This window comes from Myripristis murdjan, chromosome 22 (genome assembly GCF_902150065.1).
Source record: "Myripristis murdjan chromosome 22, fMyrMur1.1, whole genome shotgun sequence".
Taxonomy (NCBI): Eukaryota; Metazoa; Chordata; class Actinopteri; order Holocentriformes; family Holocentridae; genus Myripristis; species Myripristis murdjan.
In genome coordinates, this window is record NC_044001.1 from 25,917,929 (window position 1) to 25,945,266 (window position 27,338).

The following is a 27,338-nucleotide window of genomic DNA, read 5'->3' on the forward strand; positions in this document are numbered from 1 at the left end:
CATTTTTTATATTTGGTGATTAAAGTGATCTTGGTATAAATTACCCATTCATTTTGTTATTATATATTTCTTATTCCACAGGGACAAAAAAAGAGAAGATTTTGGACCTGTGCCCTCATCCATGACGCTACAGCTTCAGTAACATGTGAATTCTGAAACTGAGTGCTATCCCCTTTTAAATCTCTGAAGGTAAGGTACCACATTTTTTCTGAAGTGCTTTTCTTGGCAGCATTTATCAAACTGTGACCCAATGAAGATGTGATGGAAAGCAGGCTAATCCTGTTTGGCCCTGTAGTGCAAACCAGGCTACACTTGTTTGTAGCTCAGTTAGAATTTGTAGTGGAAAGCAGGCTGGCCCTCTTTGGCCCCTTGGTGGAAACGAGGCTATTCCTGTTTAACTGTGTTTGAAAGTGCCATGGAAATCAGCCAGGCCCAGTCTGGCCTTGTGGTGCAAATCAGGCCAGCGTCTTTTTGCTGTATGTAATCTGCGATGCCTGTGAGAACAAGTGGCGTCCATTCTCTTTTCACTGTTACATCTTCACATGTTTCTTGCCTTGCTCTCTCTGCTCTCTTTTATTCCCTCCTTTCTCATCTTCTCTCATCTTCCTACTAATGTTTTAAGGCTGGGAAAGGCTTGTGTGTCATCTTCATGCAGGCCTTCTCTGTTAGAAAGTCACCTCTAACCTCACTCCATCCGCTGAGACTACACTGCTCTCCCTCCCTCCCTCCCTCTCTCTCTCTCACTTGCTGTAGCGTTCCCTCTCTTGAGCTGGCTGTTAGATCCACACCTCTAACCTCGATTTATCCCCCCGGGATACGACTGACTGCTGAACTCAGCTAAGCAGAAGAGAAGAGAAGTCAGAGAGAGAGAGGAAGATGGAGGAAAAGAGAGAAAGGGAGGGAGAGAAGGAGACAGAGGAGGATGAGAGGTTTAGGAAAATGAGAAAGAAACCCAAGGGTAGAGGATGTTTCTATCTATCTATCTATCTATCTATCTGTGAAACTGGGGCTTTATCTTTTCAGCCTTGATGCTCACTTGATGCTAAAGTTAGCATGTGTCTGTCCATACATGTCCGTGTGTGTGTGTGTGTGTGTGTGTGTGTGTCTGTTGTGTGTTTTTAACAACACCTCAGGTGAAGAGTAAATCTCCTCGGATCATTATAAACATGCACACACTCACACACACACACTGGTGAGATATCATACCTGAAAGTGGAAGATCCTTCACCGTCTCTGCAGCATAGTACCAAGGCTCACACAGAGCCTTGTGTGTGTGTGTGTGTCTGCAGTTTCTTTGTTTACTCCTCCTCTTCTTCTTCTTCTTCTTCTTCTGTTAGTGTCAAGCAATGACAACAATAGCTGTTGCCATTGCAAAATGTTAGTTTCTATTTTATTTGAGTTTCTTTGTTTATATTTTCAGAAAAAGGAAAATAATCAAATTCCCTCCATCCACCAAGTTACCATATTTCCTCATGAAGTGACGCTGTCTTAGTAAGAGGAGCAACATAATTTTAACACTTATGATTTGGAATAACTAAACTAAATAACTAAATGATTGTGAGGCCAGACCTCAAAATTATAAAGAGTGAGATTTTTGTTGGTTTTCAGACATGTAATGACACTTCAGGGCCCTCCACCTCATTTGATCAGATTAGTGGCAAACTCTTCATGGCCATGTTATTATGTGTCATGTCTCTGTGTTGTTGATTTACAGAATCTTTTAAAAGGGTGGTGTGTATGTCTCTCACACTTTCTTCACCTGATCGTAGTGTAATTGTCTTCATTTTTGCGCTTTGTAGTAAAACACAGCACACACCTCTTGTCTATCTCTAACTCTGTACTGAGTTTTAAAGGCCACATGCTGTACACTTCCAGGGTTTTATTTTAACTGTTGATATCCCTAGCAAGATGTACAGTGCTGTGAAAAAGTATTTTCCCCCTTCATGATTCTTATTTTTTTGCACATTTGTCACATTTAAATGTTTGAGATCATCAAAGAAATTTTAATATTAGACAAAGATAACCAGAGTAAATACAAAATACAGTTTTTAAATGATGATTTCATTTATTAAGGGAAAAAAGCTATCCAAACCTAACTGGCCCTATGTGAAAAAGTAATTGCCCCCTAACCCTAATAACTGGTTGTGTCACCCTTGGCGGCAACAACTGCAATCAAGCGTTTGCGATAACTGGCAAAGAGTCTTTTACATCGCTGTGGAGGAATTTTGGCCCACTCTTCTTTACAGAAATGTTTTAATTCAGCTAAATTGGAGGGTTTTCGAGTATGAAAGGCCTATTTAAGGTCATGCCACAGTATCTCAATTGGATTTAAATCTGGACTCTGACTAGGCCACTCCAAAACCTTCATTTTTTTTTTTTTTTTTTTTTTAAGCCATTCAGAGGTGGACTTGCTGGTGTATTTTGGATCATTGTCCTGCTGCATAACAAATGCGATTGAGTTTGAGGTCATGAACTGATGGCCGGACATTGTCCTTCAGGATTTTCTGGTAGAGAGCAGAATTCATAGTTCCATCAGTTATGGCAAGTCGTCCAGGTCCTGAAGCAGCAAAGCAGCCCCAGACCATCACACTACCACCACCATGTTTGACTGTTGGTATGATGTTTTTTTCATGAAATGCTGTGTCAGTTTTATGCCAGATGTAACGGGATGCACACCTTCCAAAAAGTTCAACCTTTGTCTCGTCAGTCCACAGAATATTTTCCCAAAAGTCTTGGGGATCATCAAGATGTTTTTTGGCAAATGTGAGACGAGCCTTTGTGTTCTTTTTGGTCAGCAGTGGTTTTCGCCTTGGAACTGTCCCATGGATGCCATTTTTGCCCAGTCTTGTTCTTATTGTTGAATCATGGACACTGACCTCCACTGAGGCAAGTGAGGCCTGCAGTTCTTTAGATGTTGTTCTGGCTTCTTTTGTGACCTCTTGGATGAGTTGTCGATGCACTCTTGGACTATTTTTGGTAGGCCAGCCACTCCTGGGAAGGTTCACCACTATTCCAAGTTTTCTCCATTTGTGGATAATGGCTCTCACTGTGGTTCACTGGAGTCAGAAAGCCTTAGAAGTGGCTTTGTAACCCTTTCCAGACTGATAGATGTTAATTACTTCGTTTCTCATCTGTTCTTGAATTTCTTTAGATCGCAGCATGATGTGTTGCTTTTTGAGATCTTTTATTGTACTTCACTTTGTCATACAGGTTATATTTTAGTGATTTCTTGAATCTGGCAGTAATCAGGCCAGGCTTGTGAAATTGAACTCAGCTTTCCAAAAAATGTGGGCAATCACAGTTAATTCATGATTTAACAAGGGGGGGCAATTACTTTATCACATAGGGCCAGGTAGGTTTTGATAGCCTTTTTCCCTTAATAAATGAAATCATCATTTAAAAACTGTATTTGATATTTACTCGGGTTATCTTTGTCTATTATCAAAATTTGTCTGATGATCTGAAACATTTAAGTGTGACAAATATGCAAAAAAATAAGAAATCAGGAAGGGGGCTACTTTTTCACAGCATTGCGGTTTTGAGTACCTGTGGTCCACTAAATATAGTTTCACAGCTCCTCTGTCTTACCTTTCTCCCAAGGCTCTGGCAGCACAGTTCGTTTAGCCAATCAGAAGAGAGAGTCAGCACCTCTCCACTGATTGGCTGACTGTTTTCTGAGTGACATATGGTCGGGTCAGTCACAGGCAAGTAACGTTATCAGTATCACTAATGAACAGCTTTACAACTTCTGAAAATGTTACCGTCTTGATGAGACAGAGACAAAAAAATCACTTACTGGTCACGGAGTTGACATTGGGCCAGACAATGTGGGGACAGCAGTATCCTTTACCAACAGTTTCTTTGCAAAACCGGCATTGTATTGTGTCAGGCTGATAAAACAGTTGCCGCTGAAATGAGCCGAACAGACGAGCAAATTTGGACTAAAATCCTGGGGGACCCGGGAAAAAAAATAACATCAGCCACGGGTCTCTAACGTGTGTTTCTTTTAGAAGACTGTGCAATGAAACATTAGTGTCCTTGCATCCGTCTATGGCGCAACGTTTCTTTGACATGTCGCTAATTTGTTAACTTGTTACCTGGGGAGCTGGCTAGTGTAGTGGGCGGAGTCGCTTTATGTGTGACATCACAAAAAGGAGGAAGTGCTGTCCTCTCGTCTTAAAGGGAGAGTTTCAAAGAACGGGCTGTGTACATTTCTCCATTTATCACAGGTTTAATGCATGGGACAGTATTTATGTGACCCTGAGACCTTCCCTATCACAAAAAAACCAACCAAAATTGCATTTTGCATGTCATGGGGCCTTTACGAATTACAGTTTTTCTCGATTACTAAGACACATTTCTCGAAAGTTGCTCTCCTTTTCTCTAACTTGTGAACACAAAACCCGATTTTCAAGCTACATTCACAAAACCTCAGACTCCTTGCAAAACCAAACTTTCACCTCAAAACAGTTCAATCTGTGCTCAAAACTGAACTGTGTTGTCAAATTGTGCCCCGAGTCAATCAAAATTAAAAACACTACTGAGCAGTCACTAAACACTACATAGAAAAATAGAAAACACAATGCTCAGGACATGAAGCTGTAGAAATAAATGTTTATTGTTCACTGTAGGCTAAATGCATGTTGCAAAACAAAAAACCTGTCAATTTAGCACGTGTACATAGTAAAAAAAAAAAAAAAAGTACAAAAAACAGAAATCTTGTGCATTTACACGTAGCACTTGCACAGTACAAAAACAAATAGAAATCTTGTGCATTTAGCACTTATATAAAGTAAGCCTATGTAAAAATAAAGCACAAAAATATACAAATGAGAAGTGCATTACTCAGCCACAGCATCATTTCTCCGTACTGAGTCGACCTCCTCGACCACCTTGACCTCCTCGACCACCTCGACCTCCTCTCACACAAACTCCTCCCCTCAAAGCAGTGCTCTCTGAACTGGCTTATATATGCTCCCTCACATCATTAGCCACAAGTGTGATCAATTTTGAGTTGTTGTGTTCAACCAGTGACACCAGTGCTTTACTTGGGTTTGACTTTTGCCACCAGTGCTCACTATTATGCAACACAGGTGCATCACCATGAAAATGTGTTGGTAAGTTGTGTCTAAACAGGTGAAAAGTGCTTATGGTTTTGCCAAAAGAGTGACTTATTCAATCAGTGGGTTCAGGCAATGGAGCATTTGGTTCAGACAATAGGGTTTAGTGTTTTAGCAATTGAGAAAAAACTGTAATACTTAAACAAACAAACAAACAAAAAAACCCTTGATGTTCATATGCATACTGAAAGGTGGGGTGGTGATCCATACATACAGATCATGGACAGCTTTAGTCACTGATTCCATATCTTTTGAATTCTTTGTTTTTTTGGTTTCTTGTATAATTTTTGGTGATCCAGGAATTGTAACCATCTTTATAAGACAAAATGTAGGTTGCTGTAACTTGAATCATTTGGAAACCCCAAAAGACATAAGCTTGAATCAGAAAGGTTCAAAATGGTCACTGAAGATAGCTGAGACTTCAAATGCACAGGAGAATATAATGTGTGTGTTGGTATTTGTCAGTGCAGCTGGTTCATCTTTCATCTCAGTACCTGTCATTCTCCTCCTCATCCCTCCCTATGAATATGCAAATACTGAGGGAGAGCGAGAGTTTCTTTGCGACTGCTTCTGCTCATCTTATTAGGGAAAGACGGAAATCAAACGACAGCGTCTTTTCATTTTATCTTTTAATGAACAACAAAGTGCCACACATTTAGATCCTGTGGAGTTCATACTGAGGACTGTGGAGATGGGGGAATTCAACCCGCAACCCTCATGCTTCAGGGCATGAGGGATTGCCCACTTTGGATATGGATTGCCCTGCGGTGTGTGTGTGTGTGTGTGTGTGTGTGTGTGTGTGTGTGTGTGTGTGTGCAAACACAACAGATCAAAAGCAAACTTTTCTCTGCCCTCTTCATTTTGATGAATGGATGGATGGGCGAAGTAAGGATGAATGAGTGTAAATGGAGAAAAGGTTGACTGGATGAGTCAAAGTGCCTTGTTTCTTCCTCCAGCAACTTGCATTCCCTTCGTTTTTGTTTTTTAGTATTTTCCCATTTCAGCTCTCATCCCTTTCCTCTCCTTTCCTTTCCTTTTTTCTCCCAATCCACTCCTCCTTTATTCTTTTCTCTATTTATCCTCTCTTCTTCTGATCTTCTGTTTCTCTCTTCTCCTTTTTGTCTGTCTTTCATTTTCATCTGCTCCATGACCTCCTCCTCACCTGTTTTTCTGGTAGTGTGAGTCTGTATCCTCTTCCATGTGTGTGTGCATGTGTTTGTGTGTGTGTTCCCATATGTGTGTGTGATCATTTTCACCAGGCTGGGTCTCCCAGGGAGCAGAAATACTGCCTGGATCCCAGGGGGGTCTGTCGATCACCAAGACCCGCTGGGGCCAACCATGCCTGGGTTAGCAAGCTAACCTGCTTGCCCTGCTTCACCCCTCACCTTCTGGTATAATGGAGGTGAAGAGTAGTGGAGGCAGAAATGAGAGGAAAGGAATGGAAAAGAAGAGTAGAATATCTACATGAAAGGGATAACAAATTCATAAACACACATCTTGCGGCATTTAGTTGTTAGTCATGCTGAAAACTCTCTCTCTCTCTCTCTTGGAAAGGATTAACATGTTACTCTTCGTCCCTGTACTTCTTCATCTCTCTCACTCTCTCTCTCTCTCTCTCTCTCTCTCTCTTTCATTCTGTCTCTCTCTCTCATTCTCATGCATTCATCCCACAGCCCAAAGACATGCAGGTCAGATGAATGGGAGGTTCTAAATTGGTTCTAAATTGCCCAATTGCCCACGCCTGTAATAAAGAGCTTTAAATAAACTTGACTACTTAAACAAGATAGAATAATAACCTTGAAACAAAATGAATAAAGCAAGTTGACAACAGGTTTCTACAAGTTAAATGTCAGACTATTTAACATCTTTTAAGGATATATTCTCAAATTTAAGATGTATTTTGAACCCAAAATAATCCTGAGGACTAACAAAAACAGTCTCTGCATCTGTATTTCGTATTAACTGTAGCTATGACCAGTGCAGTGTTACCATATTAAAGATTCCCATGCCTTCAAAGTGTAAACACTGCAACAACAGTGGCTGCAACAACAATGTATCAAAATTCTAAATATTAACCACTTTTGACTATGTAATTGAACTATACATAGCAGTATAGAAATGGCATTGCAAATATTGGTAAAATAAGAAGTGATGCTCTTGATGAAGATGAAGACTCCTTTGTTTTAGTGGATATCCCACTGGTCAAGAAGCCTATGTCATTGACAGGTAATCTCTGCTGTCACATCCATAGCTGATTTGCACCAAAGGCCTCTTGATCCTTTCTGGACCATCTGTTTACTATCGTCTGGCTTGCTGCAATAAGGACAGGGAGAATGATAGCAGACACAAGCACAAATGGGACTTCACTTGTGAGTCACTTGAATTCAATGGCATGAGAGGCACTTTTAGCACTTAAGTGTCAATATGTCAACAAATCATCACCACATTCCTTTTGAGACATTAGAATCAACTAAATGTTAGAAGACTGGCAACTTCTACTTTTACTTTTGCATTGTCATGTTGTCAGATCTGATTTTACAAGCAATGTGATGGAAGAGAATGTTAATCAGCACAACAGGCCTTTTTCACAGCAGCCATTTTGAAATGAAATAGCAGGTAAACGCATTTGTTACTAATGAGATTAACTAAGATTCTGTTCCATTTAAGAGGAGCAGAGCCTTTCGAGTGAACAACACCAGGACACTGGCTCTGTTAAACATTAATTAATGTAACACATTTATCTACCCTGCTATTTCATGTCAAAATGGCTGCTGTGAAAAATGTTTATTGAGCTGAAACTTTCAGAATAAATGTGGCCAATACTGACCATAACTTTGCCATGACAGGTGTCACATAATAATGCTTTAAAAAGGATACATGAAGCACTCTTTCAAAAATGAAAAATAAATAAAATAAATAAATAAACAAGGGTCAGCGCTTATGCTTTGAGGGAAAGACATTTTATATTTAGCTGGGAAGACTGTTCATTTTTTTTCTTTTTCTCACAGTATATGTTTGTTTGAAATGCAAAGGCATTTTGAAACAAAGCCCTTTGGGATTTTATTTGCATCACACACATCATACACGCATCACTTCTGGCTTTCTCCCTCACATTCTTGGTCATCCTATCTCTCTCTTGTTCTCTCACTGTAGGCTGTGGCAGGAAATGGAGTGCGTGAAACAGGATGTTAGGGCAGCCATGTTTATTTTGAACTGAAACCCCACAGTCTGGCTTGAAACCACCTGCTAATGGCAGGGGAGGTTAGGGGGTACAGCAAAAGTAGGGAAAGACAAAGGGCCTTATTTATGTGCCAATTTGGATCAGGTGCAGTGACCTTATGCTGGTCAAGTGGCAGTTTCTTTGGATGAAAGCAGATTTGTTTTTCACCTCCTCAACCCCTGCATGGCAATTTTGTGCCTTAGCATGACATCACTTGTTTCAGTTCGATATACATTTTTCCACCTGTAAATACGCACAGTGAACATGCACATCAAAGAGGTAGATTCTAGAGATATACAGATAGGATTCCCATCCATCTCTGTCACCCACAGTTTAATGCTCTAGCCCTTGGTACACACGCCAAAGAGCTATTTTGATGCAATGCCCACATTTGTCAGTTTTTTTTTTTTTCAGTTATGCTTTTCAAGCTTTACAGCACACCCAAGAATAACATATTTTCCAGTTTCCTTAAAGCTGCACTAAGTGACTTTCTCACCACTGGAGGGTGTCAAGAATACAAACTCCATTGTAAACACAATGAGACCTTCCTGCCTCTGGCAGATCACTTGTAGAAACCAAAGATGTGCTGTTGTTTTTTGGGTGACACATTTTACTCTGCAAGGCTTTGGGTGGATGATTTGGATTATTCTCTGAGCTTCAATTTGAAAATGTGGTGAAAGCTGACTTTTAGCTGCAAGGTATACTGCTTTGAACGAACTGTTGTGGCAACCAGCAATGCAGTGGCAGAGGTACATGTGTGATTGATCTGATTTGGATACATTAATCTGCAGAATGTGCTGTTTCACAGAGGCTTTGAATGGAGCTGAGGTGGCGAAGGGTTGAAGTGGAGGGCAGAAGAGGAACTGAAAGAAATACAGAAATTAAGAGAGCTCAAACTGATTCCTCCTAATGTTTTTATAAAGCAGAAAACAACTGGCGATAGACACACTAGGTCTAAGGCAAGAGGGGATTGTATAATACCCATGAGGAGGACTGCATTTAGAAAGTCATCTTTTTCTGTTAGAGCAGCTCACACATGGAATAGTCTGCAAACACTTAGAGATAGTACCATATACCGTTCATTTACCGCTGACTTAAAATCATAGGTAAAGACAATTAAGTGTGTTACTACTCTGTAGCATATTCAAATAACCTGAAATGTGCTTCATTTTGCTGTATTATTGTCCTTGTTTTAATGTATTTCATGTGCTTTATGAAAAATGCTCTGATAAAGCAGATGGAGTGAAGTGCAGAGAGGAGGAAACAGACAAGTGTAAAAACAAACTGGTTTAACTTAGGCAAAAATCAAAGTCCAAAATCCAGTGCAGGTCAAAGCCACAAAAATCCAACAACCGGGCAACAGTACAGGAGGAGATAACAGAGATAAAACGCTAGACAGACTGTGATCAGAGACTGGGAAAGACTTACAGGCTCATGTAAAGCCTGGAACAACACGCAGGTGGAGCACTGGGATGAACTGGCAAAGGACACAGTGAAACGGTGTATCTACTGTAGGGACAAACTGACTAACTGGAAACGTGTGTGGCAAACAGGTGGGCTGGCAGGTGATTGGCTGAGGAATTTGGCAGAAAGGAATGGTAAGAGTTTTGGCAGAAAGGAATGGTAAGAGTTTTGGCAGGAACAGGGGGAGACAGGCGATAGGTGAGGTGACAGATGACAGGGTGAGGTTTGGTGCAGGAAGGCAGAGACAAGGGAGAGCGGAATAGGGGAGTCAGATGATTGGGCTGAAACAAGGAGCGCTGGGAATACAGGAACTGCAGAACCAGATACAAAAGGCAAACACCAAATAGAGACAGGAGATGACTGAAAGAGACAGGGGGTGACTGGTGAACAAGAGAAAAAGACAAAACAAAACACTAAATTTCTAGAATCAGAGGCTGGTTGGGTATGTCTACTGATCATGTAATGTCTTCTTGTAGAGTTTTTTTTTTTTTTTTTTTAACTGTATTTTTATTTTATTTTATTTCTGTTATGTCTTGTTATTTTTATCTTAATTTATGTCATGCTTTTATTTGCCATTCAGTGTCTTTTTGCTAATTTCATAATGGTTTGCAAAGCACAAGGCAAATATGAAAATAAAGATACATCTATAAAAGCACGTGCAGCTTTCAAACAGATTCACGTAACATCATGAAACCTTTCACACCAGTTGTCTAAAGGCAGGTGTGGTGGTACTGTAGGTATGATTAACTTTTGGTGAATATCTGACATGTGAAACAGCATATCTTGACTGTTTGCTCAGTGCTGTGGGAGGTTTGGCTCTACTGAGTGCTTTCTAGTTATTATTGTTGTAATGTATTTTATATATGTTTTGTAGCTGTCTTTTTTTTTTTTTATTATATCTACCCAGGGGCTGCAGTTGAAAATTAGCCAAGATGACTAAACTGGTAGATTCACAGAAATGTTTATTAATGTGCATAGTCAGTGTAAATATGAACTGTATTAAAACAAGACAAGAAAGAAAAACTTGGGAGTTATTGAGTGATCTGAGTCAGCTGGCTTGAAGAGAATAACTTGACTTCCTGATGCATGGCGGCTGCATTTGCAGTTAGTCATCTAACACTAGCCTCAGCTAATAGAGGTGGCCAATAATTTTCCTTTCAAACAAGCACAGATAGGGCTATGTTAGCATATAGTAGATTAGCATAAACAGGCATAGCCAGTCTAAAGGGTATTGATGCAACAGTATTTTCACTATGTGGAGGCTATTCAAACCTGGCACATTTCACCTTTTCTGAAGATCTTACACCATACCATGATGCAATGGGACAGACAGCAGGAAGGATATTTCAGGAGGGTTAGTGGATGATGATATTTTACATATATTTTCTAGCTGTGCAACAAAATTGCAGCATTTATCAACAAACCATGCCAAGCCCACATTAATATTTATTTGCAAATATATTACCATCACTGTGCAATCATGTAAATACCTTATTGACAAAGAATGTTTTGCCTCAAGTGAACATAAAAACTTTTTTGCACGATTGAAAGAACTTCATTGATATCTGCTGTTTCCACTTAGCATTTCTAATTTGATACTTCAAAAGCTACATAAAAACACTTGAACAGAAACGTAGCAAAAGAGAAAGAGAAGGGAGGGGGGGTTGAAGAGAAAGAGTGGGAAGACGAGAGTGACAGAAATAGATGATGAGCGAGACAGAGGGCAGATAAACAGAAAACAGCTGACAGAAAATCTACAACAAAAGCAAATGAACAAATAATGATGGCAGGAAGCAAATAAGATTAGCAAACAAGAAATGGAGAAAGAGAAGGGGGATACAAACAGAGGGAGGAAGAGAGGAAAAACAATCACATTTACAAATGAGCAAACTGTCATGTGGAATAAAATGAGACAAACAAACAACAGGGTAAACACGGGAGGGGGGGTTGGTAGAAAGTAGAGAGGGACAGAGAGGAGGGAAACATATTGTGTGTACAAAACACAAGCGACACCTCTTAATATTGAGTCCATGTCGCAGTGATCTCACAGATTAGTCTTCTTCTTTTGCTTCTTCAGTTTTCCTCCTGTCTGTGTGTGTGTGTGTGTGTGTGTGTGTGTGTGTGTGTGTGTGTGTGTGTGTGTAATTGCAGGTATCATTTATCTGGATGCTTTTGGTAAGAGAGATTGCAATCACCAGTTTTATGATGTAATTCAGAAATAAGCACAAACAAAAGCAGTATAATGAAATACTCTTATCAGGGAGCATTAAGTAATAACTGAGTGACAAGCAATGAGGAAGATATTACTTACAATGACAACAATGTGTGTGTTGGTTATTGTTAATCCACCAGCTGCTTGTTGATGTCTACACAATTACGTTACATAGGTTTCTGTTATGGCAATAAAGTGTTTTTGAATGACATTCCCTGAGAAAACTGAGAGAGAGAGGTGTGGGAGGATGACAAAGTGTTTCCACCATTCCTCGAGGCAAGAGGAGGCTGCTTGCTTACATAAGAATACACATACAACACACATACACACACACATGCACACTCATGTACACACAAGCACACACACACACACACACACACACACACACACACACGTGCACACACATGGAGGCCTTGGTTTCTGTTTGTTTATATGCAGATCAGTAAATGGTGTTGGCCTAAAGAGTAAAGCACTGTGGGAGGGGATGGCAAACACTATTGCAATAGTTTGTACTGTAATGGTTTGTGTGTGTGTGTGTGTGTGTGGTGTCTGAAAATAGCCTGTGTGAGCCATGGGGGATACATAAATCACTGTCTTTCTCATCTGTGTCTCTGTCCATCTAATTTTCTACTGTACCGCACCGGCTGCTTTCATAACAGAGACAGTGAGGTGTGTGTGTGTGTGTGTGTGTGTGTGTGTGTGTGTGTGTGTGTGTGTGTGCGTGCGTGTGTGAGGGAGAGAGAGAGGGAGAGAGAGTTTAAAGGTGAACTGATAATCAATACACAGGCAGGAAAACTATACCATATAGCTAGTCTTGCTGAAAGCATATTTCAGCCATTTCTTCTTCCTGCTCTGAGGCATATTGAAGCTCACATCCAATTGATTTTTTTCTTCCCTCATCCTAGCACTTGCCCCCTCAGATCTCACATCATTGACTTTTGTGTTCCTTGTATGTGCAGCAGTTATCAAACAGCTATGTAACATACCATACATGCAAAACGATGGCCAGCAATCTCTCCTGCTTTGAATTATTGCAGTAGCACAAGGACACAGAAACCTTCTCGGGAATTCTAACTTGATGTCCAAAAAGGGTCAGCCAGACTGTAATCTTGCACATGTGAGAGTAAAGGCCTACTTATGTAACTAGTAATTCTGAGATAATTTAATTAGACAGCCAACATATATTAATTGCCATCACCCAGGGATTGTTTCCAAAATGTGTGAGATTAGAGGAGGTACTTTCCCCCAAGCATTACACATATATCTTAAATTACTTGATACTACCTGCTGACAATGTAGCATTACGGCTAGATATTATTTCAGGTTCAAGTGTGAATTAATCACTTGTTAGGCCAAAACCAATTTTACAAGTCAGTAATTATAAATCTGCCTGTGGCTGAAAAGGGTGGTTAGGTCCATGCAAGTATTTCACTTCACACCAGTTATTAAAGATCTCTGCTGGAAGTGTCAGAAACCCCAGAATGGATTAATGGAGTTATGTCTTTGATTGATTTATTTATTTACCTATTTATTTATATATTTATTTCCCCCCCATGCATACTGCAGCAACTACATTTTACAGGTAGCATCATCTTTGCATTTTAGTTCTCACTTTTTGGTTGCATGTATTTAAATTTTGGACTAAACTTCAGGGGAACATATTTTTGGATTATGTAACATATCACAAGAACATTTGCAATCCCATTATTTCAAGGTCATGCAGAACTGCAGGGGTGTATTGGTCATACAACCAACTTTCAACGTCAGTTCAAGTACAGCACAAATTGTTCCTAACTAGTACAAAAAAAGAAGACAGATTATGGCATGATCAGCAAAACTCTGTCAAATAAAGAAGCTACTTGTGAGCTACATGAATGTTGTTTACAAGTTGTCATTAAATCGTAACTGGGCAAACAAACCACATACAAAAATGTCACAGTGGTATGACTGTTGTTCGTAGTCCTGAAGCCGTCATGGTAGTCTGTTCAAGCTTGCTTGTTAAATGAACCCTGTCTGTTCCCTGCATCTAGGTCCTGAAATTCTGTCACATAAAGTAAACTTTCCCTTTGGTCAATAAGAAAACAAAATGAGCTGAAGGTTTGGTTGAATTCTGTCATCTTGTTTTAAGTCACTCTGGCCAACAAAATGCTTCAACATTAATGTCGAGCCAAACGACTCTGTTGCTATCAAAGTTACTGAGAGAAGTTTTTTATAACTCCACTCCCTCTTAGTCCAGCTCAAAAACCTCTAAAAGCCACAGTTTGAGGCTGTACTTTGGACACAGTCAAGGTAGAGGCACACACTCGTAACTGCTAGTCCCATGCCAGTCTACTGAGATGTTTACTTACTGAGAAAATCTGTCTCGACCTTGTAATTTTCAGCCAAGGCTCTCAATAAGAAATGAGATACAGAAAGAGACAGAGAGAGCAAGGAAGACAGACAGAGAGACAGGTAGAGCTCTGACGTACAAGCAGTGTGCTGCAGCGGAGAGTGTATTTGTGTGTGTGGGGGGTGGGGGTGGGGGTGGGTGGTGGGGGGTTATTTGTGTGTATTTGTTGCTGGACTTGGTTGAATAATTTACAGTGATCCAAACATAAGCACACTCCTTCATTATTCACACACACTATTTCTAACAGACACACATACAGACACACACACACACACACACACACACACACACACACACACACACACACACACAAAATTCAGTCCTAGCACAGTATTATCAATTATTAAGATATGCCAACATATACAGACATGCACAAAGGAAAAGAAAGCAAGAAAGACAAAGACAAGTGAATCACAGCAGGAGAGAGCTGAAGAGAGACCAAAGGGGAGAGAGAACAGCTATGTTGGGGAGAATATTAAACTTGAATAGACCTTTTCTTGATGGTTACTTTGCCCATTGTGTCACAGCAGTAAAAATAGTTTCACTACTTCAAAGTGAAAACTTGGGGGGTTGGCGGGCAGTTCAACTGTTGTTTTCCAGGACTTCTTTTCCCTGAAGATGATGGCACATTGGCAAACACTTCTTAAATATATATTACAGTGTTTATTTGTCCATGAATGACTAACACTCTGCTCTCCCTTGACAGCTACTGTCAAGGTGCCCTTGAGCAACAAGCTTGACCCAGCCTGCCTGCTCCAGTGGAGCTGCTCGGCAGCTAAAAGTAGATGAGTGTGATTGTACTAGGAAGCTCCCAGGTGTCAGTGTGTGCTGGATTGTTTGACTGTGAAGCAAGGCACTGTGGAAAAATAATACAATCATCTTTATTTATATTAATCATCTTTATGTGGCACTCCCTCAGCATATGGTATATCTGACTCAATGTAACTGTGATGTAGCTTCAATGAAGTGCTACAACCAGCAGATACTGATGTACTGATTTTATGACAATGTGTGTGACACTGTCATAAAATGTGGAAAAACTTGTTTTTCTTGTTTTTTTTTTTTGTATTTCTAAATTTGAAGATGCAGTAACCAGCCCTGGCTTTAAAAAAAACAAAAAAAAAAAAAAAAACAAGAGAGTGGGCTAATCTAGGCAACTTGAGGTGGTTAACACTTCCCTGAAGTCATACTTGTGTTCAAGATTATGGTTGCTCCCACCTTTCAGACCTGCAAAGACCTGCAAAATATAGCAATGAAATTAGTGAAAAAACTGTTGCTAGAAAAAAAAAAAGTAGCCCTAAGGTAATCTGCTGGGTTTCATACCTGCCGATTGTTATATCATGAATGTTAAAAACACTCTCCAGAGTGGAATTTAAAAAAAAAAAAAAAAAATCATTTTGTGGTGTGGATGGTGAAAATGAAACAACTTTATAACACTGATGTCAGTGGTGCCATTTTGCTTCTTTGCACATGTTCACAGCTAGACGCTGACCTCACACAGATTGTACTTTGATCATGCAGTTATTATCGACAACTTGTATTCATTTGTGACTTTTAGAAGGAGTTCTACCTCCACTCACCTTGTATGTTGTTAGGATGTTTTTTTTTCAACTGTATTGACAGTATTTGCTGTATTTAACTGTATTGCAGTTTGTTTGTTTGTTTGTTTTTTTAAGATGATTGTAACATGGTGTTGACTATAGTCCATGATGTGCCGCATGTATGTGCTGTGGATAACCAAGTCACTGTGATGGATTAGCCAGTGAAAACCTGAAAAATTGATATAATCAATATGGGTAACATGGTGGGCTAAAAGTGGGAAACACCATTTCAAAAAGCTGTCAGCAAAACTGACAGTTTACTGAATATTGCATCAAATGTTGATTGTGCATAGCAGCCCTGATCTCAAGAGTTAAAGGAGGGTACAACTCAGTTTAGGAAGTACCATCTATTATTCAGTGGCTTCATGCAGGTCAATCACTTTTAATGAACATCAACAGCTCTCTTCCAAAATTTGAAACCACAGATGAATCCCATTAATCTGCTGTTTCATCAAGAAACTGTAAAAAGCCTAGTACTGTTAAATGGAGACTGAATGATTTTGTGGACACAGGGTATTCTTGGTTCAGCTTATAAATATGAATGAGACAATTTGATACTAAATAAAACAAATTCAACTGATTTTGGATTCATGACTAAAAACTACCCAAATCCACAGTCAGTTGTGCATGATTGCATGTGTGCGTGTGTGCGTGCGTGCGTGCGTGCGTGCGCGTGTGTGACTAAGCATTTCCTCAGTGTTAATGCATCATCACACTTCATACATCAGGCTATACTTGTCTTACTGTGTTTCTTTGTCAGCATGTATTGTGTTTTTGTTTTATGATACTTAAGGCTTGCCATATTGATCAATACATTACTGACAAGCAATTTCAGCAATCAAAGAAGGGTATTTAAAAGTGGAATTAGCTTATTATCTATGAGTTATGAGTTACCTATGAGTTTCCTGATGCTTTAAACTATGCTACATTGTTTTTAATGTGTCAGAGACTTATCAATAGCCAGTGATTAATCAACACAATATCTAGGTTAAGTACAGATCACAGCTGTGTGTTTGTATGTGTATGTGTGTGTGTGTGCTCATCATAGCTAATTGTACTTTGACACACACACACACACACACACACGCATGCACACAACTAGGTTAAATACAGCTTGTGTGTGTGTGTGTGTGTGTGTGTGTGTGTGTCCTTACGTAAACGCATTCGTCACTATGTGTGTGAGTGTGTGATGATTTTGTAATACCTCTGAGTCTACATTTAGCCGTCAAAAGCTACTTGTCACTTCACAGGCACAAAATGATTTACTGACTGTGTGAATGATAGTGTATCTGTGTGTGTGTTTGTGTGTGTGTGTGTGTGTGTGTCATATATAGAAGCACATTTAATTACACTCATCCTGTGATCTCTTGGAAATATTCCAGTCTTATCTGTAAATATTTGTGTTTAAATATGTCTGAATATGTAGCATAATATTGTGTATAATTAGCAGTTCCACTGTCAAGGCAGATTCTTGTGAAGTGCATTAATTAATTTATAAATGCAAGACTAGAACAACTGAATCTGTGACATAAAAACAGCAAAATTAGCATCACTCCAGACATGCCAGTACCAAAAAATAGTTTCCAGCTTCACAAGCGTGCATTGCATCAAACAGCACATACCAGTATCAGTATTTATGCAGAGACATAATATTTTTCTATCATGTTAGAATTCCTCAGTGTTTTGTCATTTTTTGTAAGCCGTGCAACATATTAACACAGCTAATATCATATTATCTTGTCAGGTTCTTTACTTACTTTTCAGTGTATCTCTGAGGGCCTCTGTAGCATATAACCTACTTTAACTCTAAATCAGATCACACAGTCTACACAGCTGACTACAAGAACGCTCTCATTTTGTAGTTTTATATTAATTTTTCATCGGTGATGGTGCTCATGTTCAGAGGAAATAATCTAAACAGGTGGAACATCAATAATAACAAAAGGTCAGGTGGTAGCAAAAAATAATGTGTTGGCATTTATCTGCATTTTAATTTAATACATAACCAATGCTGTGCTGGTGGTTAATGCTACATTAGTCTATTACTTGAAGATCCCTGGTGGCTGATGTCAACATCATACTTGCATAATGTGCAGAAGGCATGTAATGGTAATTAAGAAGAATAGAGAGGAGGCTATGTCTCTTGGTTAATGGGAAAAAAAAAAAAAAAAAAAAACATTTGTAGTGCATGTGCTTCTTTTTCTTAGGCTCTTCTCTCCCTCTACCTGTGTTTTCTTGTTGTTGTTGTTGTTGTTGTTGTTGTCTGACTGTGTCTATAGCTATAAGGACTACTATAAGACTATGTTATGTTAGTTCATAGTAGCATTAATGCTAATATTACCTGTAAGTGTTAATTGTTACAACTTAGCTTTATTTTAGCCTCTCAGTCATACTTACAAAGGCAAACTAGCTTACATGATATCAAAACAATGACACATTTCAACATTCTAAGTAGTATAGGAGCTACAATTATGTTGTTCACGGGGTACAACATAAATGTGATTCTTATACTACATTTTAAAACCAGCAGGTTTAGCATCAAGGGCTGAACTGACAGTAATTTATCAAATGACAGTGACATTGGGCCAGGCCTTTGGTGCATAGATGAAAATAGTTTGTCAAGTGGCATTCATTTCTATATGCTTTCATTCTTAATTGCAAAATCAGTACACACATTGTTGCATGTTAACAGGCCGACCATATCTCATGTTATAATTGTATTTAGTGTTCATTGTCTCTAAATTTGCAGTTTTTCTTTCGCCCTCCTCTCTTTTTTCTCTCCTTCCTTCCACTCTCTTTTGAGATGAGTCTCAGCTATTATTAGTCTTCAGTATGAAAACTAAATCTGTCACCTAATAATTATCAGCCCCAACTTCACCTCTAATGCCTCTAAATTAGATATTGTAAAAAGTAGATCTAAACAGCCCCCAGCCTTTGAAAATGTTTTAATTATCACCACCTTTGTATCTCAGTCATTTTCTTCTTTTACCTCCTTGATTCCCTCCTTTCTCTGTTGGGGTCCACTCAAACAGCAGTTACTTCACTAAAATCTTTGCTTTTCAGTTTGTACTTTTTTCATCCCTTTTTCTCACCTTATTGCCCACTCTTTTCTCATTGATGTTTTCCTCTGCCCCTTACTTTCTTTGTTTCATTTCAAACAATGTTTGACTGGGGACTAATAATTAAAAAGTACCCATTATGTAGCTCTATTACCCAAGATGCCAGTCATTGACTAAATATTGTATGGTTTTCTTGTAGATTGTATGGTTTTCTTGGCAGCTTCTTTGTCATCCAAAACCAGTTAACCAAGAGTTTCTTGTAACTATTTTATTACTTATTTACTATTTTCTTGTAACTATTTTATTGCTGTCTTTGATTTTGAAAACACTTGCACTACAAAATAAAAATATGAATACTGTAGAGTAGCAGCACAATTCTATCCATGGTGCTGAATATTATGTTAATTGATATTGCAATAAGATGACCAGTTTCCTAAAATAACTACAAATCTCTATTCCTGGTTGCCTACTTGGTGGAACAGCCACTCAGAGCTGAAATACTAAACAAAAGCAGAACAAACCACTACCACTGTATATGAGAATGAAGGAGCTGAAGGTACAGAGGGAACCACTCATTCACATTGCTGAGGCTGAGGACTCATTGCACATGATGCTGGTTAGGGCTTAATTCACTTACTGTAGTCTTTGGTTTCCAGACATTTGTTATCCCAGTAACAGCAGCATTACACAAAATGTTTGTACAGTGGAACCCATTACTTAATTTCCATTCCAGCAGTTCCCAAAGTTGGCTACATCACCTAGTGCAAATGCAGTTGGTATATTTTGACATGCTTCATCAAGGGGAGGATACATACCTTAAGTATTCATCTTTATTTCCATTAGGATGTTAATGCAACAGATAATGAATTTAAAGGGAATTCCACAGTACTTCAAGGTGCCATTAAGGATAAAACCTTATTGACTCAAGGATCTTTCCTTTGCACACTACTTAAGTTCAATATGTGCAATGTTAAATCTTAAGCAATCTGTTAAGGAAAATATTTTGCTTAAAATACTTTACTAAGCAAGGACTGAACTTCAGTGTTCTGCATTCTGATCCAGGCATGACCGTTACCATTACCAGGCACTAAATGAAGAAATAAAAATGCCCTGACTCCATGTTTGTTTTAGTAAAATACATTGTTGAAGGGTTCAGTGCCATTAAAACTCAGGCAGTTTTATGTAGTGTGCCCCCTGCCTAAACTGCTCTTGTAGTATTTTGCACCACTTCACTGTAGTGATCCTCAGTCTGCCAAAGCAAACACTCTTCTTTAGGCAACATTCCCCTCTCTGCACTCCTTTCTGTCTAATGTTTTTGTTGATATGCTTGCTGACTTGTTATGCTGTTACATCCATTGTAAAAGGCTTTGGATGAGTGCATGGGCTTAATTCACAGCTGATGAACATCAACATAAGTGCATTAAAAAGTCTATTCACTTCTGTAACATCCTGATATGTGTCTGCCCCGCACTGTATCTGCACTTATGGTTATCATAAATATTTACGGTGTCAGGTACAATCGACATGCTGATTCATACCCTATATACATTCACACACACAGTTCTAAACAAATATTATGTGCCTTCAGAAACCCTACTACCTGACTTCTAATATATAGCCTGGAGAGACTCACTTGTGTACCCAAGATAGTTCACATGTGTGCACACACACACACACACACACACCTATCCTTATGCGTGGGAAGTATACATGCATACCTTACGGAGGAGTTGATTACATATTTCTCCAGTGAGTGGAGCACAGTAATCTCCGACCATATTTGGTCAACTGCAGCACATTTCCTGTCCGGATCTTCTACACACATCAACAGTTCACAAAGGCATCATGGGACAGAGAGATAAAAAAAAGGGCTAGAGGGGCTGTGTGTGTGTGTGTGTGTGTGTGTGTGTGTGTGTGTGTGTGTGTGTGTGTGTGTGTTTATCCAGTTCATCCATCCAATGAAGAACAGTTTAACATTTTTATGGACAGACCTAACTTTTTATCACCTAAATTCCAAAATGTAAGCCTACATCTTAGCAATTACATTTAAATTAATCTAAGCTGTATGGGGACTGGGTCATAAGCATGGATTTATGCTTTTCTGCCAATCTAAGTTTTTGCTAATATTGTTTTTTTTTTGCCTTGGCTGTTTACATGTGACTGAACAGGTGGACCACTACGGGTCAAGGGCAGTTGTTGGACACACTGTTGCAGGGATTGAACCATTCACCTTTCACCCTTAGGATGATCTTTCTGACCACAAGGCCATCTGGAAGTGACCAAGGTCACAGTGTATATACTAGAGGTATATACACTATACATCATGTAGGTTTTAAGGCTAGTACTATCTGCTGCTCATCATCAATATTTTATGACAGTTTTCAACTTTCTATATAAATGACCATTTAATTTCAACAAGGACTGTACAAAATTATATTCTTAGCAAGCTGGAAAAGGCTCTGAAATAAACACTACAATGAAGAAATGAACCATGCAAAGATTTTCATATAACTGTAAACAACGATATATGAATATTGAAAAAAAGGTATCCTTCAGAAGAGGACGCATCTGCAGCATGATAAATGAAATAAAGCACTGCTCATGCTGTCCATTAAGAATTCAGTATGTGCTGGGGGGTCTATTTTTATCAGCAGAAAGACAAGGAGGTGAAGGTATACACAAGGGGACAGATAAGAGAACAGACAGTAGGAAGGTATAGAAATTTACATTAAGAAAGACAGAGCAAAAAGGTAGCTAGTAAGACAGAGAGCAACCGAGACTGACAGAGGAAGAAAGGGAGACAGTGAGACCTTGTAATGTTGGTTCTAGTGCTCAATAAGAAATGAGACAGAGAGGAAGAGAGGCAGAGAGTGGAAACTGACCAGCAGCTGAGAGAAAACTGAGAAGGATGGAATATGTCCAGCAGGGAAGAGGGGGAATTTAAGAAGAGGAAAGAAAATGAGAGAAAAGAACAGATAAGATAAATAAGAGTGGAGAGAACAACAGAGACCGGGGCTATGAAAGAGCACCAGACATGTTGGTAGAGACTCATTTAGCTTTGGGGAAGGAAGAATAGCTTCTGCTAGCTGTCTGATGGAAGAGGTTGGTTTTTAAAAGGGAAAGGGGGAATCTGCAAAAAGAGAGATAGTAAGAAAGAGAGAAAAGGAGATTTTTTATGTGTATCAATGAAACAGCTCAATCAAAAGTTAAAACAGCGAAAAGACACATTTTGAATCAAGCTCACTCCTCTCGTATCTATGTACCTGCACCAAAAACACCCAGCTCAATAAAAAATTTGCTGCACTCAAGTTAGGGTTAAAAGGTACGACATCCAGGACCTCCGGGTTGGGTGCTAAACGGCATTGTATTAAGTTTTATATGTTCAAGTAACAGTGCATTACTGTAATCACTTACTATGTGTACTTGTTTATATGGCATATATTTATTTATTTTTTTAAACTTGTAGTATTGCTGCTTATTGTTCAGTTGTACTGTTTTATGCACCTAAATACTACAAATGTGTTTTAAAAAATTGTGCTACTAAATAGAGCAAAATCCCTGCATCTAATAATGAATTAGTAGACTTATAGCTTACCAAACTATTAGCTTAGTATGAACATTGGTCCTGAGTTGCATAAATATTCTCTGTTAGTTACATAGATGCTGCGTTTTTGGTTTCAGGAGGATCCTGTTGCTACTTGTTTTTATGATATGTCAGAAAACAAGACATATCTCAAGTATAGCAGTGATGGATGACATGAATTGATGGAGTGCAGTGCGCACACATATTGAAGTCTACCCCCTCAAAGAACTGAAATTAGTTGACCGAGGGCTTTGAGACCCTGTAGTTTCTACAAATACCTCCAATGTGAAAATATCCCTTGGCAACACTGCATGACTTTGTACATGCAAGCACACCAGACTATAACAAAAGCATATACAGAGTCACTGAAGGCTGTAACAGTTTTATACACACAGTCAAGTCCCAGTCACCAGCAGCACTGTCAGAAAAAGGACAGGAAAAGACAGACAGAGACAAAGTGATGAATATATCAATGAGAGGAGCATAGGGGGATAATGACAGTGAGAACAAACTCAACAGAAACAGAGAGACTGACAGAGAAAAAAAGTATCAGGGAATGGAAGACAATCAGAGAGAGGAAAAAGAGGTGTGACTAGGGAGAGAAGACAAAGTTGGACGCCACAATCCTGGTTTGAAATGTTCTAGACCGTAGACAGTTAAGAGTTCACCATATTATTGCAGTACTTTTCACTGTGTGTGTGTGTGTGGTGTAACTCAACAGTTCAGTCAGAATAGAATAGGAAAAGGCAGATTAAAGTAGACAAGCAAAGGAGGTGTAGTTTGGTAGACAGTGTCCTATTTTCTGTCATGGACAAGAGTACACTATATATGCAAAACTGTGTGTGCGTGTGTGTGAGAGAGAGTGAGAGTGAGTGTGTGTGTGTGTGTGTGTGTGTGTGTGTGTGAGAGAGAGAGAGAGAGAGAGAGAGAGAGATGTTTGTTTGACAGGATAGTGCAATCCTATTAATGCCAGTGAGAGTTTCACACTGGCTTCCTATGACAGTGAATGTCTGGGTGTGGGCGTTCCCCTGCCATTCATTCCCTAGGGGGGACAGAGAGTGCAGGGAAATCAATGAAAATGAAGAAAATCAGTGGCCTCCCCACCTACATTATACAGAGAGAGCATTTGTTCCTTGAACTGGTGGCTTCTTTTTAACAATCTCAAAGATGTGGTTTGTATTCAGTCGTGCAAGACAATATGTTAAAGGTAACACAGCAGTATGCTACCAGCAACAAATACTTGAGGTGTGTTGCTTAGGAGAAATTACACCAATTTTGTACTGTCCTCAACATTTGTGGGTGTTTGGTGATGCCTACAATATCGTTAAGTAAGCAGACTTTAATTATATAGCACTTTTTAAAACTGCAGTTCCAAAGTGCTTCACAGTGGATAATAAAAACCAGTATAAAAAAACCAGTAAAAAACAGTATATGGCATAAAAGCAGCAAGTAAAAATACAATTTCTAAAACAGAAACAGAAACTCAACAATAAAAGGAATAAAAAAAAAAATCCAAAAAAAATCCTTATAAAGGGAATAAAGTGAATGAAACCTGTCCAAATTAAAGCATGTCCAAAGGGCTCCACAGATTTTACAGGGTTCAGTTTTACTCTCTTTCTGTCCATCTGTCTCTCTGTCTCTCTGTCTCTCTCTCTCTCTCTCTCTCTCTCTCTCTCCACACTGATCTTTCTGTAAATCTCAGGCTCACTGTCTGTTTTCCTACCACTGTTCTTCCTTCCTGTTCTTTCACTGTCTCTCTTCCATTTCTATGTTTTAATATAAACCAGCCTGACCTATTTTGCTTTGATAAAATATTCATTATCCACTTCCATTTCATGATTAATACTTTTTCACCCTAGAGAGCCCATTATGAAAATAAACCAGCCCTGGTTAGGGTTTTCTTTTAATTTTTTGCTTCTGCTTGTGGTCTTTTAGTCCTCCTCTGATTTTTTTTTTTTTTTGCCATCTTTTATTCTATTCTTTTATTCTAAGTTTCTTTTAATTGTTTTTGATCCTTGTGTTTTCATTTTAGATGTTCACTGTTCGGACAACTCAGTCTTTTTCAACTTAAGTATTTTTGTTTGTGAACCTACACTTTGGATACAAACATTCAGGCAGACTATTCTGTCACACAAAATAGGCTGAGCAGGTGAATCATGGTGAAAGTTATGATCCCTTATTGGTTTCACTTATTAAATACATTTATCTTATGAAGGCGGAGGTGAACATGAAGGGACAGAGACAGGTTTAAAGGGATTTTCAAGCATTTAGACAACCAGAACATGAACTGTGCTAAAAGTAGGGTACAGCTGAATAAAATAGAGGGTGGTGCTAGTGTTTTATAACATTTCAGACTTACCCTCTATCCCTGTGGAGGTTTTTCTCCATTTGTCTATAATTGTACTCCCACTTCATCCTCACATGGGCTTAAAGCAGCTTAAAACTTAGTTTGTCACTCTTTCACCCTCACACACACACACACACACACACAGGCACAGGCACAGGCACAGGCACATGCACATGCGTGCACACACACACACACACACACATACACACACACACACACACACACACACACACACACACATTCTCCTTGCACAGTATATTTAACAAATATAGGAGAGAATATATGTTACTGTTTGTCGTCAGTGGTAGTTCAACAACATTAAAACAGTAACGTTTCCCAAAGCTACAGGCTTATTCTGACACCACACACACACACACACACACACACACATGCACACACACACACACTCACGCACGTATGCACGCATGCACGCATGCACGCACATTTTGTTCAGTCAGACATTTTTACCAAATAGCTTGGTGGGAGCCCCCACTGAGACCACATCTGCTACAAATACTGCATCTTTCACTCTCTTTATATATCACACATAAACACATACACAAAAACAGATACATGCTTTCCAACAGCCTGTTCAGCCACTGGTGCCACTGGTGCCACTGGTGCCACCTCTGTTAGAAAGAGAGAGGGAGGGAGAGAGAGAGAGAGAGAGAGAGAGTGAGAGAAGAAGAAGAAGAAGAAGAAGAAGAAAGTGTAAGGCAGGGTATTTTTGGCAGATGTGGTCTCAGTAGGGATGTTGCACAAACTATTTGGTAAAATTCAGTTTTGTTGTTGCCAAATGTGTGTCTGTGTTTCCCTCTGTATGTGTGTGTTATATGTGCATGCAAAAGTCTCTTTAAGCATATTAAAAATGCCACATCTGTCCCTCCCTGATGTATATGTCTTCAAGGATTAGTGTGTCACTAATGGAAGGATAGATTAATATAATTACTTTCTTTTCTTTTTATGGAAACTGAATTTATCTCGCCTTCCTCTCCATGCTTCTGGCAGCAAAATGTTTTCACACGCTCTGGCAGTTTGGATGAGACAGTGAAATAAATGGTGTCAAACGACTTCATGCCTCTGTGGAGATCAAAATATGATACAGCAACGGATATCAGCGCTTACAGAGCGGAGAAGGCTCTTATTGTGTTTCACATCTGGAAGACCAGATGTACAAATTGATATACTGTTCCTGGCAGTTAAATAAAAGAAAAAAGGACAAGAAAGCTGTGACTTGTTCAATTTCCTGTGCCATCAGCATGATAGCATCATGAAAGATATTGTTACATATGAAACTTTGTTTGGATTAAGAATGTGATTCAGTCTAACTCTGCAAAACTTGGACATGATGGGTAAATACACCATAAATTATTGTTTAAAGACAAATTTATCATCGATGAAGAAAATGACCTAATTACATGTGGCTTTGATGGATGAAATGTCCAACAGTGTTCTGCCTTCAGAGTCCCAGTTTTTTGTTTTGTTTTGTTTTGTTTTGTTTTTTCTCCATTTTCTTGCCGTTTTCATTGAAAAAGACATAAACATGTCCATCACCTGGAGCGCTGAGAGCTGAGATCTTGTTTTGGACTGAGGTTAGAAACCCCTCTAGCTTTTTGTCAGTGCTGCATTTCAAAAGAGATTCAGTGGTATCATACTATAGCAACACCTAGGCCCATGATCCAGACTTGCCTGTGTATTGCAGCCTGTGAACACAGAAGACCCAAATGGACACAAGGCCTCAATTCTTAAAACATAATAATCAAACATAGATAACTGACGAACCAATGAACCTCTATTGTGTTAGAGTAATTAAAAAAAAGCCAATAATTGTAATACAGTTATTTACAGCAGCCAAACACTATCTGTTATGGTAACAATTATGCAACCCTTGTTGTTCTGAATACAAGCACAAAGGGACACTCTACTCCAGGCAGTGGAATTGACACATTACTCGACATATACATGCAACATCCTATAGCTGTGTGCATTCAAAGTGGAATTGACACACTACTCGACATGTACATGCAACATCCTATAGCTGTGTGCATTCAAAGTGGAATTGACACACTACTCGACATGTACATGCAACATCCTATAGCTGTGTGCATTCAAAGTGGAATTGACACACTACTCGACATGTACATGCAACATCCTATAGCTGTGTGCATTCAAAGTTTAGTTGGGGACCAAAAATATACTGATCTAGTGTTTCACGAGGACGTTAAACAGAATCAAATAAATTGCATGAAATATACCATTTGTTAATGAGCCTACAAGTCATAAGGTATTATTTCACTCCCTCTCCTAGCTGTTCTGTAGGACAGTAGTGGTGCTATCTTCCTC

At 39.1% G+C, this 27,338-nt stretch overlaps 1 protein-coding gene across 2 annotated transcripts in view; it reads left to right on the top strand.

Moving 5' to 3' along the window:
* Positions 1–27,338, top strand: part of lrfn5a (leucine rich repeat and fibronectin type III domain containing 5a) — a 112,989-nt gene that overhangs the window by 48,416 nt on the left and 37,235 nt on the right. For both annotated transcript variants that reach the window (XM_030045184.1, XM_030045186.1), the window contains exon 2: positions 82–189. The gene's annotated coding sequence lies outside the window, so the exon portion shown is untranslated. The remainder of the gene's footprint in view (positions 1–81; positions 190–27,338) is intronic.